An 18,970-nucleotide genomic window follows, 5' to 3' on the forward strand; every position below is an offset into this window, starting at 1 on the left:
AAATACAAAAACTAGCTAGACGTGGTGGTGGGCGCCTATAATCCCAGCCACTCGGGAGCCTGAGGCAGGAGAATGGCGTGAACCCAGGAGGTGGAGCTTGCAGTGAGCCAAGATAGCGCCACTGCACTCCGGCCTGGACAACAAGAGCAAAACTGTCTCAAAAAAAGAAAAAAAAAAGGTGACACATACAAAGACAAAATTAAGACTAAAGCAGACAAGACCAGTTATGCTACAAATACCACAAACCATCTCCAATGGAAAGGGGAAGAAATCCTGATCCTGACTGAATGAATAGTTCCTACAAGTGATTCAATCTTTGACACAAAAAGAAACATGAAACACAGATCACGCTGTTTTACAGATGAAGAGGCCAGTTATCAGAGAAACTAAGTGGCCTGTTCAAGGCTGAAAATTGATAATCTAATCGAAGCTAAATGGGTTACTGGGTTATAGAAATTGTGTTGTCATCTCTGGAAATTTAAGACATTAACCTTAACTTTTGTCAAAGCAAAATACGTCTCTGTAATCAAAGTCCTAAGTTAAGTTAAAGGCCTTAACTGAAATCTGAATTTTCTAGTTAATTTGGTTTGAGGGCATCCAGATACTTGGAAGTGACATTATCCCGAGATTTGCAAAATGGACATTTATTGGATACCATTTTAAAGCTTTTCCTGTATACAAGTACACTTAGGGCATATTAAACACGCACATGGCACAAAGCAAGCTGTGAGGTATATGCAAATTGTAAAGCAAAGGGTATTATAACTGGCATTAAGAAAAAGCTTTCTGGCCAGGCACGGTGGCTCATGCCTGTTATCCCAACACTTTGGGAGGCCGAGGCAGGTGGATCACGAGGTCAGGAGTTTGAGACCAGCCTGGCCAAGGTGGTGAAACCCCATCTCTACTAAAAATACAAAAATTAGATGGGCATGGTGGTGGGCACCTGTAATCCCAGCTACTGGGGAGGCTGAGGCAGGAGAATTGCTTGAACACGGGAGGTGGAGGTTGCAGTGAGCCAAGATGGCACCACTGCACTCCAGCCTGGGCGACAGAGAGAGACTCCATCTCAAAAAAAAATAAGAAAAAGAAAAAGCTCTAAAACCTATTACAAAAAATTTTTTTAATTCAAGCTTTAAAAACAGTGTCCATATGCAATAGACCACATTCTTGGAAGCATAATCTTTTTTTTTTTTTTTTTTTGAGACAGAGTTTCGGTCTTGTTGCCTAGGCTGGAGTGCAATGGCAGGATCTCGGCTCACTGCAACCTCTGCCTCCCGGGTTCAAGCTATTTTTCCACCCCAGACTCCGAGTAGCTGGGATTATAGGTGTCCGCCACCATGCCCAGCTAATTTTTGTATTTTTAGTAGAGATGGGATTTCACCATGTTGGCCAGGTTGGTCTAGAACTTCTGACCTAAGGTGATCCACCCACCCGGCCTCCCAAAGTGCTAAGATTAGTTACTTGATAAGAACATCCCAAGGAAATTGAAGGCGTGAGCCACGGCGCCCAGCCAGAAGCACAATCTTTTGCCCCTTCTGTTACAAAAAGCTTATCACTACCACTGCACCAGAACAGTAAGGACCCAATCATTAGAGCCAGAACTGGAAGGCCCCACCCTGAACCAATTTTAATCACCCTTTTCTAGGAAAAAACATCTTGCAAGTTTTAACACTCATCTGAACCATCATTCCTCAAGTTTTCTAGTTTTAAATTAATTTTAAGAACACAAAGCGATGGCTGGGCATGGTGGCTCACGCCTGTAATCCCAGCAACACTTTGGGAGGCCGAGGCGAGCAGATCACCTGAGGTTGAGAGTTTGAGACTAGCCCGACCAACATGGAGAAACCCCACCTCTACTAAAAAAAATACAAAATTAGCCGGGCATGGTGGTGCATGCCTGTAATCCCAGCTACGGGGAGGCTGAGGCAGGAGAATCACTTGAACCTGGGGGAGGTGGAGGTTGCGGAGAGCCGAGATTGCGCCATTGCACTCTGGCCTGGGCAACAAGCGTGAAACTCTGTCAAAAATAAATAAATAAATAATAATCTAAGCTACCTGTGTGTCTTTGGTGTTCTCAATGGTGACCGAAAACAATTCAATTTCTCACATTAATAATGAAGTTCAGGTAGGCAAAACGTAGCCCCACGTTTTGAACCATGAAATGGAACACATTCACTGCCTAACAACTTCACTCCCTCTATTGTCTCCAAAATCAGACAGAATCCAGCCCATGTTTTTACCCACCAACATTCTTCTCTGTTCCTTGAGGTCCTCCTCATTTCTTCCAGGCTCAGCTCACGGCTTCATCTCTATGAAGCCTTCTCTGACTGACCTCCCTATCCTGTAATAACTGGTATTGAACTACCTGATAATGAGTAAAAATATTGAACAGTACTGGGGCATGCCTGATGCATGAGATTCCAAATGACATGAAAAATATAATGAAAACGTGGGACCAGGAATCTTTTCCCGTCCCCGTCACTCTTCTGGTTTAATAGGGAGTTATTTTGTTGCTGTTTTTTGTGATGGCATCTCGCTCTGTTGCCCAGGCTGGAGTACAGTAGCACGATCTCAGCTCACTACAACCTCTGCCTCCCAGGTTAAAGCGACTCTCGAGCCTCAGCCTCCTGAGTGGCTGGGATTACAGGTGTGCACCACAACGCCCAGCTAATTTTTGTATTTTTCAGAGAGACGGGGTTTCACCATGTTGGCCAGGCTGGTCTCGAACTCCTCACCTCAAGTGATCCACCTGCCTCGGCCTCCCAAAGTGCTGGGAATAAAGACGTGAGCCACCATGCCTGGCTAATTTTTGTGTTTTTAGTAGAGATAGGGTTTCACCATGTTAGTCAGACTGGTCTCGAACTCCTGACCTTAGGTGATCCACCTGCCTTGGCCTCTCAAAGTGCTGGGATTACAGGCGGGAGCCACTGCGCCCAGCCGAGGGTCATTTTTAACTAGCATTGTGATCCGGTTCAGGTTTAGCTGGGAACCTTGCTCCATGACATTTAAATACATTATCAGAGGCAAGTAACTGCCTCGCCTTAGGGAGGGGTTAGCCAAACTGCTGTCTATCCAACAATCTTCAACACGGGCTAGGTTTACAGCCACCATTACTTGATAAGAACATCCAAAGGAAATTGAAGGATGCTATGCTATATTTAACCTTGCAATATCGATGACAAAACTTATCTTAACTCTGGATTTTCTTGAGAAGCATATTGTAACCCACAATTCAGGGCCGGGGGGCGGGGGGAACCAGCAGGGTCCACAAGTACTCTAGAGAGCCTAACCTTAATTTTCACAGTAAGCTTAGCATGTAAGTATGGGGTAGCCAAATACAGTTTCCTACTTTAATCCTCTTATCAATGGGGAAGAAAATGGAAAAAGCTGCAGAACCCAGTCCCCCGGTCTCTACAAGCAGTGAGCAGAGGGAAAGCATTATCCGAAAAGAGCCGAATCAGAATATATTTTCTTACCCACTCTCCCAACCTTAAAGAACTGTCCAGCAGAATATGACACAATGGGCCTCTCCGGCGCCCATCAATCCAGCACAGCCCTCTCACCACACCACTAATCTATCTCCAAGTATCTTTCACAAATAAGTCACTCCTATGGCTCCCGTCTTGTCGTGAGAACTGCTAGCAATATTCTCAATGTGAACACCTGCGGCGTTCAGTCGGATTCTGCCTTGAGAAAACAGAATCCACACGCAAGGCGAACAGGCAGAGCATGGCAAGATCAGGTTGTACCAGAGCCGAAGGATAAGTTTACAGAAACCCGTATCTAATTAATGCCTGTAACACGCTAGTAACCGAATCGGGGACAGCTTTGTCCCTTTCCGCAGTGAGAGCGGGGCCCGCCCGGAGCCCGGGGAACCGAAGGTTTAGGAGCCCAAGGTCACCCACGAATCCCAGCCGTTCCCTGGGGCGACTTCCTGGAGCAGCCACGTGCTCCCCCGGCGCCGCATGCCGCGCAGCTGCACCCTGGCTGCGCCCGCGCTCCCGGACCCGCAGCCCGGAGCCGGCGCACTAGGGCCTGCAGCCTTCAAGGGCGAGGACCCGAAGTCCGCGGGGCTGAGAGCGACAGTGGGGTACGCCTGGTCTCGTCCTCGGAGTAATAAGAGAAGTCATTCGTCGCTCTGTGACCGAGGAGGCGGGCAAGAAGGCAGAGAGAAGGGAAGGGGGACGAGAGGCGTAGGGACGCGAGGCGCAGGGACGCCTCTGCGCACAGCCGCCCGACCCCGTGCACCTGCAGCCGCTCGAGGCGCCGCCACAGCCCCTTCCCCACAGGCTCGCGGCCCCGCTCCATCCCGGCCGCCCCGCCTGGGGCCGCGACCGCTTTCCCGCTCCCCGTGCGGCCCCCTATGGCTGCTGGACAGCACCACCGGAACGGCCGCTCCAGCCAGCCCCGCAGGATGAAGGGGGGACACGAGGGTCGGCGTACTTCTAGAAGCCCGCAGTCACTCACACTAGCGAGTCCTCCGTCCCGAGCCGCCACCCGATATCCCGACGCTCTGAGGGGATGGCGGCCCCGAACCGGCGGTTTATAGCCTGGCCCCGCCCCCGGCCCCCCGGGGGGCTGTGCGTCACTTCCTGAGGCACGTACGCTCCGCGAGTTGCTCTGACAGATCGCCCGGGGGGCGGGGCCCTCTGCGGAGGGCGCTGCGGGCGAGGCGAAGGCGAAGGCGAAGTGAAAAGGCGCCAAGGCAGCAGGTGCCCCGAGGAGCCGCGGGATGGGCGCACTGGCCTCTGCCTCGGCGCCTTCCTCCACCCTGGTAGCCTGGCAGCCTCCGCCTGACCTTGACCAACCTCCAGTCCCTGCAGTGCTAGGTCAAATCTGTTGGCGTTGAAGTTTAAATGTTGGATACTTGCACTGCAGCAGTGCATTAAAATGTACGTGAAGGATGGAATGTTAGGTAACTATTAAAGCCACTCTTGTGAAGATGTATTTTGCAGCCTCAGAAACACAAAAAGGAAAAGAAAAGCAAAATGCAAATTTTTATTCAGAATGTATACAAGCTGCACTTTAACCAAGACTAGCGGAGTGCTTTGCATAATGTTTAATGCATGAGGGAATAAAAGGGAAAATAGAAACAAGTGACTTAATAGGGTGATAGGATTGTAGATTAACTTTCGTTTTCATTGCCATCGCTGTTATTGGATTGTGCAATGAATAACAAATAAATAAAATTCAATTCTTGTCACTGTTTAAACTCTTTGCAAACAATCACACCCTTTCCCTCCCTCTGGTCAGTAACCAGCAGGCCAGGGAGGTAGTAGCTACAATGCCAGAAAACAATCCATACCTTAAAAAGCATTGCACATAAACTAACCTTCAGGCCCTTAGGGACACAGAACAGCCGTTTAAGAAGCAAATCCGTTTCTGGGCCTTGGGCTTTTACTCTTCCCTTTATTTTTTCTGCTCTAAGATAGAGAAAGTACTTGGGATTTTCAACGCCTTTCTCTTTACTCCCATTCTCTAAAATCTCTCTCCCCAGAGAGAAGTGTTTAAAAGTCATATGGGTTGCCAGGCGCGGTGGCTCACGCCTGCAATCCTAGCACTTTGGGAGGCCGAGGCGAGCGGATCACGAGGTCTGGAGTTCGAGACCAGCCTGACCAATATGGTGAAACCCCATCTCTACTAAGAAAAAATTAAAAAAAAAATTAGCCAGGCATAGTGGCACGCGCCTGTAATCCCAGCTACTCAGGAAGCTGAGGCAGAAGAATCGCTTGAACCGAAGAGGCGGAGGTTGCAGTGAGCCAAGATCACGCCATTGCACTCCAACCTGGGCGACAGAGCAAGATTCCGTCTCAAAAAAAAAAAAAAAAAAAAAAAAAAAAAAAAAGGTCATATGAGCAGGAGCATTGCTGCACCTTAAATGATCTAATCAGGAACAGGTTAAGGATGCATATCCACAGAGGGCATTCAGACACCAGGCCTGCTCCCCTGTGGTGTTCCTTCTTTATTTTTTTTAATTATTAATTTTATTTATTTTTATTGTTATTATTTTTAAGACAGTGTCTTGCTCTGTCACCCAGGCTGGAGTACAGTGGCATGATCTCGGGCTCACTGCAACCTCTGCCTCTGGATTCAAGCGATTCTCCTGCCTCAGCCTCCCAAGTAGCTGGGACTACAGACGTGTGCCACTACGCCAGGCTAATTTTTATATTTTGAGGAGTGATGGGATTTTATCATGTTGGCCAGGCTTGTCTCAAATTCCTGACCTGAGGTGATCTGCCCACCTTGGCCTCCCAAAGTGTTGGGATAACAGGCGTGAGCCACCATGCCCAGCCTATTTATTTTTTATTTTTAATTTGACGCAGGGTTTGCTATGTAGCCCAGACTGGTCTTGAACTCCTGGGCTCAAACAATCCTCCTGCCTCCGGCCTCCCAAAGCGCTGGGATTACAGGCATGAGCCACCATGCCTGGCTTTCTGCCTTTCCTTGACTGAAGTATCTTTTAAAAAGAAACAAACAATGCTGGTATTTGCAGGTGAAAATCTTATACCCTCATGGAGGACATAGGTTTAGGCGGCCAGATGCGATGGCTAATCCCTGTAATCCCAACACTTTGGGAGACTGAGGCAGGTGGATCTTCTGAGGTCAGGAGTTCAAGACCAGCCTGGCCAGCATGATAAAACCCCATCACAACTAAAAATACAAAACTTAGCCTGGCGTGGTGGCGTGCACCTGTAGTCCCAGCTACTCGGGAGGCTAAGGCAGGAGAATCGCTTGAATCCGGGAGGGGGAGGTTGCAGTGAGCCGAGATCGCACCACTGCCCTCCAACCTGGGCGACAGAGCAAGACTGTCTCAAAAAAAAAAAGAAAGAAAGAAGGAAAGAAGGAAAGAAGAAAGAAAGAAAGAAAGAAAGAAAGAAAGAAAGAAAGAAAGAAAGAGAAGGAAAGAAAGAGAGAGAGAGAGAGATATGTTTAGGAGACATTTAGAGGCCAGGACCATTTGGACATGAAAATTCAAATCTCAAAAATTTATATTCGCTAAAATAAAACCATAAACGTGACACTAAAGAAGCTATCAATTATATTTTTATTTTTATGCTGTTATTAGTATTAATAGACACTGCAATTAAAGTCCACTTATTAACACTTTTACTATTTATTTATTTATTTTTAAACAGTCTTACTCTGTCACCCAGGCTGGAGTACAATGGCACCATCTCGGCTCAATGCAACCTCCACCTCCTGGGTTCAAGTGATTCTCCTGCCTCAGCCTCCTGAGTAGCTGGGATTACAGGCACTCACCACCACACCCAGCTAATTTTTTGTATGTTTAATAGAGACGGGGTTTCTACATGTTGGCCAGGCTGGTCTTGAACTCCTGCCGTCATGATCCGCCCGCCTCGGCCTCCCAAAGTGCTGGGATTACAGGCGTGAGCCACCACGCCTGGCCTAATTATTCGAAATTATTATTGGAAATTATTTAATTTCCAACCCTCCACAAACTATTCCATGAGGCTTACCTAACCCTGGCACTAAAACTCTTGCAGTTCTTCTGAATCGTACACGGAAATACTAGAATTTTCATAAAGGGAAGGAGGTTGGCGAGGAAAAAAATACCACGAGCTTTGGGGAAAAGAAAAGAGCACAGAGCCCGGAGGCCGAGAGGCTGAGTTCTCCACTTCCCTGAGCCTGGGTTGTATCAGCTCTGAAATGTGAGTAAAGGCCGGGTGCGGCGGGTCACACTTCTAATCCCAGCACTTCTGGAGGCTGAGGCGGGCTTATCATTTGAGGTCAAGAGTTCGAAACCAGCCTGACCAACGTGGTGAAACCCTGTCTCTACTAAAAATATGAAAATTAGCCGGGTGTGGTGGCAGGAACCTGTAATCCCAGCTACTCAGGAGGCTGAGGCAGGAGAATCGCTTGAACCCGGGAGGTGGAGGTTGCAGTGAGCTCAGATTGTGCCACTGCACTCCAGCCTGAGTGACACAGCAAGACTCCTTCTCAAAAAATAAAATGGGAATAAAAATACCTCATTCCAAAAATACCTCTTTTAGGGTCTGGAAGACCCTAAAAGCAATGACTGGCCCTATCATAGACTCTTGGTCAGCATGGTTGAATCAGAGTCCTCGTGGGGCAGAGTGGGGTCAGGTAGGAATGTGACGTGGAAGATGTCTGCAGACTGGGATGGATGTGGGCCCCGTGAAGAGGAAGAATGAAGGCATTTCAGCAGAGGAGAACTGGCCACCTGAAGGCTCTGCAGTGAGGAGCCTGTGGTGTGTGTTAAAATTCCTAAGGAGATATCTGACAGCTAATTCAGGGGAATTACTGCTGGAAACAACAGTGCAGGATGATTAACAGCAAAATTCTGCCTCCCTCTCTTTTTTCTTCACCAAGAGATGAAAGCAGGAGTCTTGCTTTTTGGTGAGAGAGAACTGGCAGGAAAAGCAAACCAGATAAGCCACTTACCTAGTGAAAGAGCCCCAGCTGGCAGGGCACGGAGGCTCACGCCTGTAATCCCAGCACTTTGGGAGGCAGAGGCGGGAGGATCACTTGAGGTCAGGAGTTCGAGACCAGCCTGGCCAACATGACGAGACACTGTCTCTACTAAAAATACGAAAATTAGCCAGGCGTGGTTGTGTGTGCCCATAATCCCAGCTACTCAGGAGGCTGAGGCAGAAGAATCGTTTGAACCTGGGAGGCGGAGGTTGCAGTAAGCTGAGGCTGGGCCACTGCACTCCAGTCTGGGTGACAAAGTGAGTCCGCCTCAAAAATAAAAAGCCCCAGCATAGAAATTAGCAACTGGTCCCAGTGGGCCTGTCACCCACTGTGCTGCAGAACCATGGGCATCAGTCACGGCTCTGTACTTCATTTTCCCTGTCTGCCACGTGGAAATAACATCCCTTTATTGCCTTCATTCATTTACCAGTGAAATAAAAAGTAAGAAAACTCCTAAACTACATGTTTATACAAATTTAAGGTGTTATTAGTGCAGAGCCCAGTCTAAGTGAGTAAATGTGGTGGTGACGGGTCAAAGCTTTTAAAAAAAAAAAAAGAAAAAAAGAAAAGGTAATTTTTTTTTTCTCGCTCTGTCACCCAGGCTGGAGTACAAAGGTACAGTCTCGGCTCACTGCAAACCCGCCTCCCAGGTTCAAGTGATTCTCCTGCCTCAGCCTCCCAAGTAGCTGGGATTACAGGTGCCCGCCACCACACCCAGCTAATTTTTATATTTTTAGTAGAGATGGGGTTTCACTATGTTGGCCAGGGTGGTCTCGATCTCCTGACCTCGTGATCTGCCTGCCTCAGCCTCCCGAAGTGCTGGGATTACAGGTGTGAGTCACCGCGCCCGGCCCTTCAAGGGCTTTTGAATGCACCTATTCCAGAACAAGTGACTTAGTCATTGATACTAGTGGATACAAAAAGGTAACACCATCATTATTTATTGAGTACTGTTCTGTGCTGGGAAAGGACGTGTAAAGAGGTAAGAAGCAAGTCTGCACCCCTGAAAAGGCAAATAATGTAGCTGGGGAAGCATAATGTATATTTATAAGAATTTATATTTAAAGGCCAGGCCTGGTGCAGTGGCTCATGCCTATAATCCCAGCACTCAAGAGGCCAAGGCAGGAGGATCGATTGCTTGAGGCCAGGAGTTCAAGACCCGCCTGTGCAACATCATGAGACCCCCCCCATCTCTACAAAAAAATTTAAAAATTGCCAGGTGTGGTGGTGCTGCCTGTAGTCCCAGCTACTCTGGGGGCTGAAGTGGGAGGATGGCTGGAGCCCAGGAGTTCAGGGTTGCAATAAACTGTGATTGCACCACTGCACCCAGCCTGGACAACAGAGCAAGACCCTGTCTCAAATAATAATAATAATAATAATAATAATAAATATATAATGCCAGTCATCATGGCTCATGTCTGTAATCCCAGTACTTTGGGAGGCCGAGGCAGGTGGGTGGCCTGAGTGCAGGAGTTTGAGACCAGCCTGGACAACATGGTGAAACCCCATCTCTACCAAAAATACAAAAAATTAGCTGGGTATCCGGAGGCTGAGGTGACAGAATGGCTTGAGCTTGGGAGGCTGAGGCTGTAGTGAGCTGAGATTGCATCACTGCACCCAGCCTGGGCAACAGAGTGAGAGCCTGTCTCAAAAAAAACCCACAAAAATACCATTAATTTGCCAACTTTGTAGTAGAGGACCTAAAGCCACTTGCTCTTTCTGGGGTCCTACCTGTGGCCCAAACAGCAGATGAAGTCTCTTAGGTCAGCATTTCTCAAACGTTTTTTACTGCATTTCATGGACAAATGTCCATCTTACTTCACAACTCAGTACACCCATGTGTATGCGTGTGTGCACATGTATATTTCCTTCAGTACACCCACGTGTATGCGTGTGTGTGCACGTGTATATTTCCTTCAGCACACCCACGTGTATGTGTGTGTGTGCACGTGTATATTTCCTTCAGTACACCCATGTGTATGCATGTGTGTGCACGTGTATATTTCCTTCAGCACACCCACGTGTATGCTTGTGTGTGCACGTGTATATTTCCTTCAGCACACCCATGTGTATGCATGTGTGTGCACGTGTATATTTCCTTCAGCACACCCACGTGTATGCATGTGTGTGCACGTGTATATTTCCTTCAGCACACCCATGTGTATGCGTGTGTGTGCACGTGTATATTTCCTTCAGCACACCCATGTGTATGCGTGTGTGTGCACGTGTATATTTCCTTCAGCACACCCATGTGTATGCATGTGTGTGCACGTGTATATTTCCTTCAGCACACCCACGTGTATGCATGTGTGTGCACGTGTATATTTCCTTCAGCACACCCGTGTGTGTATGCACGTGTATATTTCCTTCAGCACACCCACGTGTATGCATGTGTGTGCACGTGTATATTTCCTTCAGCACACCCACGTGTATGCATGTGTGTGCACGTGTATAGTTCCTTCAGCACACCCACGTGTATGCGTGTGTGCACGTGTATAGTTCCTTCAGCACACCCGTGTGTGTGTGCACGTGTATATTTCCTTCAGCACACCCACGTGTATGTGTGTGTGTGCACGTGTATATTTGCTTCAGCACACCCACGTGTATGTGTGTGTGTGCACGTGTATATTTGCTTCAGCACACCCACGTGTATGCATGTGTGTGCACGTGTATATTTCCTTCAGCACACCCGTGTGTGTATGCACGTGTATATTTCCTTCAGCACACCCACGTGTATGCATGTGTGTGCACGTGTATATTTCCTTCAGCACACCCACGTGTATGCATGTGTGTGCACGTGTATATTTCCTTCAGCACACCCACGTGTATGTGTGTGTGTGCACGTGTATATTTCCTTCAGCACACCCACGTGTATGCATGTGTGTGCACGTGTATATTTCCTTCAGCACACCCACGTGTATGTGTGTGTGTGCACGTGTATATTTGCTTCAGCACACCCACGTGTATGCATGTGTGTGCACGTGTATATTTCCTTCAGCACACCCACGTGTATGCATGTGTGTGCACGTGTATATTTCCTTCAGTACACCCACGTGTATGCATGTGTGTGCACGTGTATATTTCCTTCAGTACACCCATGTGTATGCATGTGTATATATGGGTATATTTCCTTGAAATCCAAAGTAAAAGTTTCATGATATAATACCCTTGAGGTGTGGAAAGCCCTCCAGAATTTTCTATTCTATTTAATAGTAAAAATGCTAATTTTTAACCCATTCAATTGATTTCCCAATGGGCCGTAACCTATTTTTGAAAACCATAGTCCTAGGCCATTTCCTTTCTCAGAGCACAAGACTTTTTAGTGAACAGGATAAATGACTTGCTCAAAGTTAAATTTCAGTTCCCAAGGTTTCTCCCTGTTCTTTTTGCTTGTCACTGTTTCGACTTTCTACCACCCTACATTTCAGCAAATATTGGTTACGGTTTGTTTGTTTGTTTGTTTTTAATGAGTTGGGAGGCTGAGTTAGAAAGCAGAGAGAAAGTCTTTTCAATCTTTTTTTTTTTTGAGACGGAGTCTCACTCTGTCACCCAGGCTGGAGTGCAGTGATGCAATCTCAGCTCACCACAACCTCTGCCACCTGGGTTCAAGTGATTCTCCTGCCTCAGCCTCCCGAGTAGCTGGGACTACAGGCGCACCACCATGCCTGGATAATTTTTGCATTTATATTAGAGATGGGGTTTCACCATGTTGGCTGGTCTCAAACTCCTGACCCCAGTGATCCACCCACCTCGGCCTCCCAAAGTGCTGGGATTACAGGCGTGAGACACCACGCCCAGTGTTTTCACTATTTTTACTTTTTAAAATTTCTTAAAATAAAATACCTAGAACGAGGGTCTCCCTATGTTGCCCAGGCTGGTCTCAAACTCCTGGGCCCAAGGGATCCTTCTGCCTCGGCCTCCCAAGGTGCTAGGATTACAGGCGTGAGCCACCATGCCCGGCCTGAAGTCTTTTCAAATGCTTTCAAACAGCTGCACACACTCCGGTCAGTGAGGGCAGAACTCTGCCTGTCACACGGCTGGTCTTCACAGCAGCTTCTACAGAAATCACTCTAACCTACCTTCAGCTCTGACCACAGCTCCTATTTAACATGCCAGATCCATTTTATTTTCCTTGGAATCCTAAGCCTCGGGCAATCACTTTAGGACCAGAGTCATAAAATAAAAATGTGGAGCTCTGCCACTTTGGAACAGGATGCAACCTAGAAAAAAGGCTGGTGGGCTGTCAACTCATAGATCTGAGGTTGACACTATTTTCCATTTTATTTTGCATTTCTTTTTCTCCACCCTCAGTTTCCTGTCCTTCTCCTGCTGACTCAATTACTTTTTGTTTCTCCATTCCTAAAAGGAAGGTCACCCATGAGAACATGGAATAGGGGCAAGATTCAGATTAATATGGAGGAGTTTGCTCCCACTGTATAGCAAATGGCAAAGGTTACTTAGGATAGTGGAAGATAATTAATTTTGGTTTTTTTTTTTTTTTTTTGAGATGGGGTCACACTCTGTCACCTAGGCTGGAGTGCAGTGGCACAATCTCAGCTCACTGCAATCTCCATCTTCCGGGTTCAAGCGATTCTCCTGCCTCAGCTTCCTGAGTAGCTGAGATTACAGATGCTCACCACCATACCCAGCTAATTTTTGTATTTTTAGTAGAGATGGGGTTTCACCATGTTGGCCAGGCTGGTCTCGAACTCCTGACCTCAAGTGATCCACCCACCTTGGCCTTCCAAAGTGTTGGGATTACAGGCGTGAGCCACCGTGCCCAGCCAAAGACAATTAATTTTTAAATTGATTACAAGGACATTTATGCCAACCAGTACAGTGGTCTAAGTTGAAGTTTTGAGTAGGATATAAAGTTCTATTTAGTCCCATTTGGAGGCAAAATAGAACTCACTGCATAATAGAGTTTCAAGTTTAGAAGGAACTATAACTAATGTACTGTCTCTGACCTATAATAGGTGCTCAAAAAATGTATGTTGAATTAATTAAACAAAAATTCCTCTACTTCACCCCATTAGGTGGTTATCTAGTGTCGCCTTTACCTCTCCCATGGGAGCAAATCTATAATTTCCCAAAGCAGAAAGACCTGGGCAGTTCGAACTGTCAGAAAGTTTTTATCTGGGCCAGGTGTGGTGGCTCATGTCTATAAATATCAGCACTGTGGGAGGCCAAGGTGGTCAGATCACCTGAGGTCAGGAGTTCAAGACCAGCCTGGCCAACAGGGTGAAACCCCATCTTTACTAAAACTACAAACATTAGTCGGGCATGGTGGCACACGCCTGTAATCCCAGCTACTCAGGAGACTGAGGCAGGACAATTACTTGAACCCGGGAAGCGGATGTTGCAGTGAGCTGAGATCGCACCACTACACTCCAGCCTGGGCGACAGCATGAGACCGTCTCAAAAGAAAAACAAAAGTTTGATCTACTAAACTAAATTCTCTCTCCGTCTTCTATACATTAATTATTATATATATATATTTTTTAATAGATTTGGAGTCTTGCTATGTTGCTCAGGCTGGTCTCAAACTCCTGGGATCAAGCAGTCCTCCCACCTCAGCCCCCCAAAGTGTTGGGATTACAGGTGTGAGCCAACATGCCCATCCTGTAAATTATTGTTTGAAGACTGCTCTCCTGTCCACAGCTGTCTTCTCCAGCTAAATATCCAAATCCCTTCTAATGGTACCACAGGGCGTGATTCCATGTCTCCCCACCCACTGGTCACTTTGTGGTTTTTTGTTTTGTTTTTTTATTTTTTTGTTTTGAGATGGAGTTTCGCTTTTGTCGCCCAGGCTGGAGTGCAGTGGCGTGATCTCGGCTCACTGCAACCTCCGCCTCCCAGGTTCAAGCAATTCTCCAGCCTCAGCCTCCTGAGTAGCTGGGATTACAGGCGCCTTCTACCATGCCGGGCTAATTTTTTGTTAGTACAGATGGAAGTTTGCTGGTCTTGAACTCTTGACCTCAGGTGATCTGCCCGCCTTGGCCTCCCAAAGTGCTAGGATTACAGGCATGAGCCACCGTGCCAGGCCCCACTGGTCACTTTTGGAAGTATAGTTTGGCCAATCCAGAGGGGGCAGGAACATCATTCCCCTGTTGTAGATGCTACAGCTTTTGGTGGCCATCTGTCTGCCACCATATTCACTACCTTAATAGCCACTGTCTATTGTTAACTTCTGTTGAGTTTTCAGCAGGGTTCAAGGGAATAGATCAATCTTTGGAGCAGAAAGACCTGGGCCCCAAATCTGGTTTTGCCGTGTACTAGTGCCCCCTCTTCTCCTTTTATCATGGAGAATGTGATATCCAGGTACTGTTACAGTCTACTATGGCGTATGTAGAGTATCTGTCCCCGCTTATCACCAGTCTAATTCAGCTAGAGGTGGAAAAGAGTCTTATCTATTTGGCTAGGAACATCCTTGCCTTGAAGCTGAATAAAAATAGCCAAGATTTATCTACCAGGTGCTCCATTCTAGCACCTTTAAACATATGAGCTCATGCAATCCTCAGAACAATTCTTAAAAATAAATTCTTAAAAAAATTAAAAATTCTTAAAAATAAAAAGGCAATTCCATTTTCAGGTGTGGAAACTAGCTTTATACAGAAGTAAAGTAACTTGCCCCAGGTCACATGGCTAATAAATGGTGACAACCAGAATTCAAGCCTAGGTCATCTTGCTTCTAACCTGGCCCTAAACAATTCCACTACCCTGCCTCCTTACAAACCCACGCATGACACAGACGGACTGCACCACCCGCACGGCTCTGCAGACACCTCCCCAGGGCAGAATTTCTATTCAAGAGGTACAGGGACCATCTAGATGGAACAATTTGAGAAGATCTAGTATCTGAGGGATCTATTTTTTTTCACTTCAGATTTAAGTTAATTTCAAAATTTGGATTCATATTCCTATGTGGGGAATCTCAGATATTTCTTTTTTGTTGTTGTTTTTTTTTTTCTGAGACGGAGTTTCACTCTTCTTGCCCTGGATGGAGTGCAATGGCTCCATCTAAGATCACTGCAACCTCCACCTCCTGAGTTCAAGGAATTCTCCTGCCTCAGCCTCCCGAGTAGCTGGGATTACAGGCACGTGCGACCACACCCAGCTAATTTTTGTATTTTTAGTAGAGACGAGGTTTGCCATGTTGGTCAGGCTGGTCTTGAACTCCTGACCTGATCCACCCGCCTCGGCCTCCCAAAGTGCTGGGATTATAGTCGTGAGCCACAGCGCCTGGCTAGAATCCCAGATATTTCTAAAAATAAGAGTTTGTAGTACAAATGATGCTCCAGAAATCTGGGTACCATTTGACAGAAATGCAGTGCATTCATATTGCCCCTGCAAGCTAGCTGATTTGCTTAAATTTCCAGAATGCGTAACTACCTTTAATAAGGAGAGTTATTGAATTGATAATATTATCATGTGAATGTATATATATTAAATGTTGTTTCTGGGCCACATGGCAAAACCCTGTCTCTACAAAAAAAAATACAAAAAAAAAAAAATTAGCCAGGCATGGTGGTACACTCCTGAAGTCCCAGCTACTTGGGAGGCCGAGGCGGGAGGATCCCTTGAGCCCAAGAGTTTGAGGCTGCAGTGAACCATAATCATGCCACTACACTACACTGGGCAATGGAGTGAGAGTCTGTCTCAAAAATAAATAAATAAATACTTCAAAAAAAAAAAAAAACTTCGTTTACAAAATATACATTAGTCAGTTTGGTTTTTCTTATTTGCATCTTTATCTTTCTTTTTTTATAGAGACAGGGCCTTGCTATGTTGACCAGGCTGGTCTTGAACTCCTGGCCTCAGGCAGTCCTCCCGCCTTGGCCTCCCAAAGTGCTGGGACTGCAGGCATCAGCCACTGTACCCCGCCTCTTATTTGTATCTTCTTTTGACATCTGAGCTTGCAACTCTCACTTATGTCTGAGTTTCCCTTCGTCTATGGCTGGGACCTTAAGCAATAATACCTCTGATAAACTGTGTGCCAGATGGCCAAACATTGCCTAAAAAAAATGACTAAGAAAGAGGCCTTTGAAAAGAGCATTGTGAAGTGGGGGTGACTGATGATGTAAATGGGAAAAATGAACAAATGTGTGAAGAAAACATTTGCAAACAGACGTCTACATCTAAATCCCAAGTCAGCAAATCTAGTATTCAGGAAAAATACCAAATCGGCAGAAACTTTTTGGTTTCTTCAGCTTAATATACACAGTAGACAGATTTTCCTTTGGTTTGGAAAATGTTCCTGCCAAAACTTGTATTTCTTATACGTGGAAATGTGGTCAAGGAGGCAGCTGTACGGTGGTTACATTTGTGAGAGCTGGACTGGCTTCCCTTGGTTCATCGCACACAATCCCCTAAATGGTAGGAAGACCCATATCCCAGGGCTAGGGTGCCCAGGTGTCAGAGTGCGCTAACATTCGCTGAGCGCCTATGGTGTCCAGGTACTGAGCTAGGAACTTATATTTGTATCATCTTACTTTGGCCCCCAACAATTCTGTGAAATAGGTATCATACCTATTTTATAGATGAATAAGTAAGTGTGAAGAATACAAAAGGATTGGCTGAAAGTGGCACAGCTTTTAAATAGCAAGACCCTAACTTCAGATCTCTGCGATTTCTGTTTCTTTTTTGTTTTGTTTTGTTTTTTAAATAAATGTTAAGAGATATAGCGATGGGGATCTCACCGTGTTGTCCAGGCTGGTCTCAAACTCCTGGGCTCAAGCAATCCTCCCTCCTTAGCCTCCCAAAGTACTGGGATTACAGGTGTGAGCCACCACACCTGGCCAGGTTTCTGTATTAAAACCACTTTTTACTATATCTCAGGTATGGAAATATGAAAATACTGTCGTAGCAGGCGGGTAGTTGAAGCTCTGCACTCGGGGTAGACTGACGTACTGCCAGGCTCCGACTAGGACCTTACGACAATACCCATCCTTGGAAGGTTTGAGTCCACTTTATAGCTGAATTTGATGCCAGGAGCACAGAACAAAAGACCCCATATAGAGACAAGGTTATAAGGTAGAGTGTGCCTGGTACAATTATCTTCCAGAATGCTTCCCAGAAGTAACATAGCTGGGCATCCTGGCACGTGTTTATAATCTCAGCTACTTGGAGGTGCTGAGGCAGGAGGATCATTTGAGCCCAGGAGTCAGAGGCCAGCCTGAGAGACATGCTAGGAAGGGGAGCAGACTTCTCTGATAAGGTCGAGCCCAAGTAGGCAATAACAGCAGAGAATTCCAAAGGGAGAGACAGTTCTGGGCACGTGAGTCAATCCTGCTAGCCAGGTCCCCTCCAACCCCCTATTCCAGGCAGACCACTTCTGTGTCAAGGTCTGAAATCCAGCCTTGACTTTATTTTATTTATGTATTTTTTGAGAAAGCTCTGCTGTACAGGCCAGAATGAAGTGACATGACCATAGCTCACTGTAACCTCAAGCGATCCTCCTGCCTCAGCCTCCCAAGTAGCTGGAACTACAGGCATGCGCAGTCACACCTGTCAAATTTTAATTTTTTTTTGTAGAGATGGAATCTCACTGTGTTGCCCCGGCTATTTCTGAACCCCTGAGATCAAGGGATCCTCCAACCTCGGCCTCCCAAAGTGCTGGGATTACAAGCGTGAGCCACCGCTCTGGGCTAATTTTTAAAATTTTTGTAGAGACAAAGTCTCACTATATTGTCCAGGCTATTCTTGAACTCCTGAGCTCAAAGGATCTTCCAGCCTCCTCGGCCTCCCAAAGTGCTGGGATTACAGGTGAGAGCCACCACGCCTGGCTCTAGCCTTGACTTTATTAAGGTACAGGCAGGTTTTCCTGCAGGTAGTAAGATAAATAAACGTTAGGTTGGTTTTGAGATCCAGATAGAGGCTAGACTCTAGCCTAGTGCTTCTTTTTTTTTTTTTTTTTTTTTTTTTTTTTTGAGACGGAGTCTTGCCATGTCACCCAGGCTGGAGTGCAATGGCGTGATCTCCACTCACTGCAACCTCTGCCTCCTGGGTTCACACAATTCTCCTGCCCCAGCCTCCCGAATAGCTGGGATTACAGGCGCACGCCCGGTTAATGTTTGCATTTTTAGTAGAGACAGGGTTTCACCATGTTGGTCAGGCTGGTCTCGAACTTCTGACCTCGTGATCCACCCACCTCAGCCTCCCAAAGTGCTAGGATTACAGGCATGAGCCACCGCACCCAGCGTAGCCTAGTGCTTCTTAAACATTCATGTGTGCCCCATGCAGTGTCACATCTATAATCCCAGCACTTTGGAGGCCAAGGCAGGAGCATCGCTTGAGCCCAGGAGTCTAAGACTACACTGAGCTATGATTGTGCCGCTGCAGTCAAGCCTTGACTACAGAGTGAGACCTTGTTTCTTAAAAAAATATATATATATATTCATATACATATATATTATTTATTTTTATTTGTTTATTTTTGAGAGAGAGAGACAGAGCTTCACGCTTGTTGCCCAGGCTGGAGTGCAGTGGTGCAATCTCAGCCCACTGCAACCTCTGC

This window comes from Nomascus leucogenys, chromosome 11 (assembly GCF_006542625.1).
Source record: "Nomascus leucogenys isolate Asia chromosome 11, Asia_NLE_v1, whole genome shotgun sequence".
Taxonomy (NCBI): Eukaryota; Metazoa; Chordata; class Mammalia; order Primates; family Hylobatidae; genus Nomascus; species Nomascus leucogenys.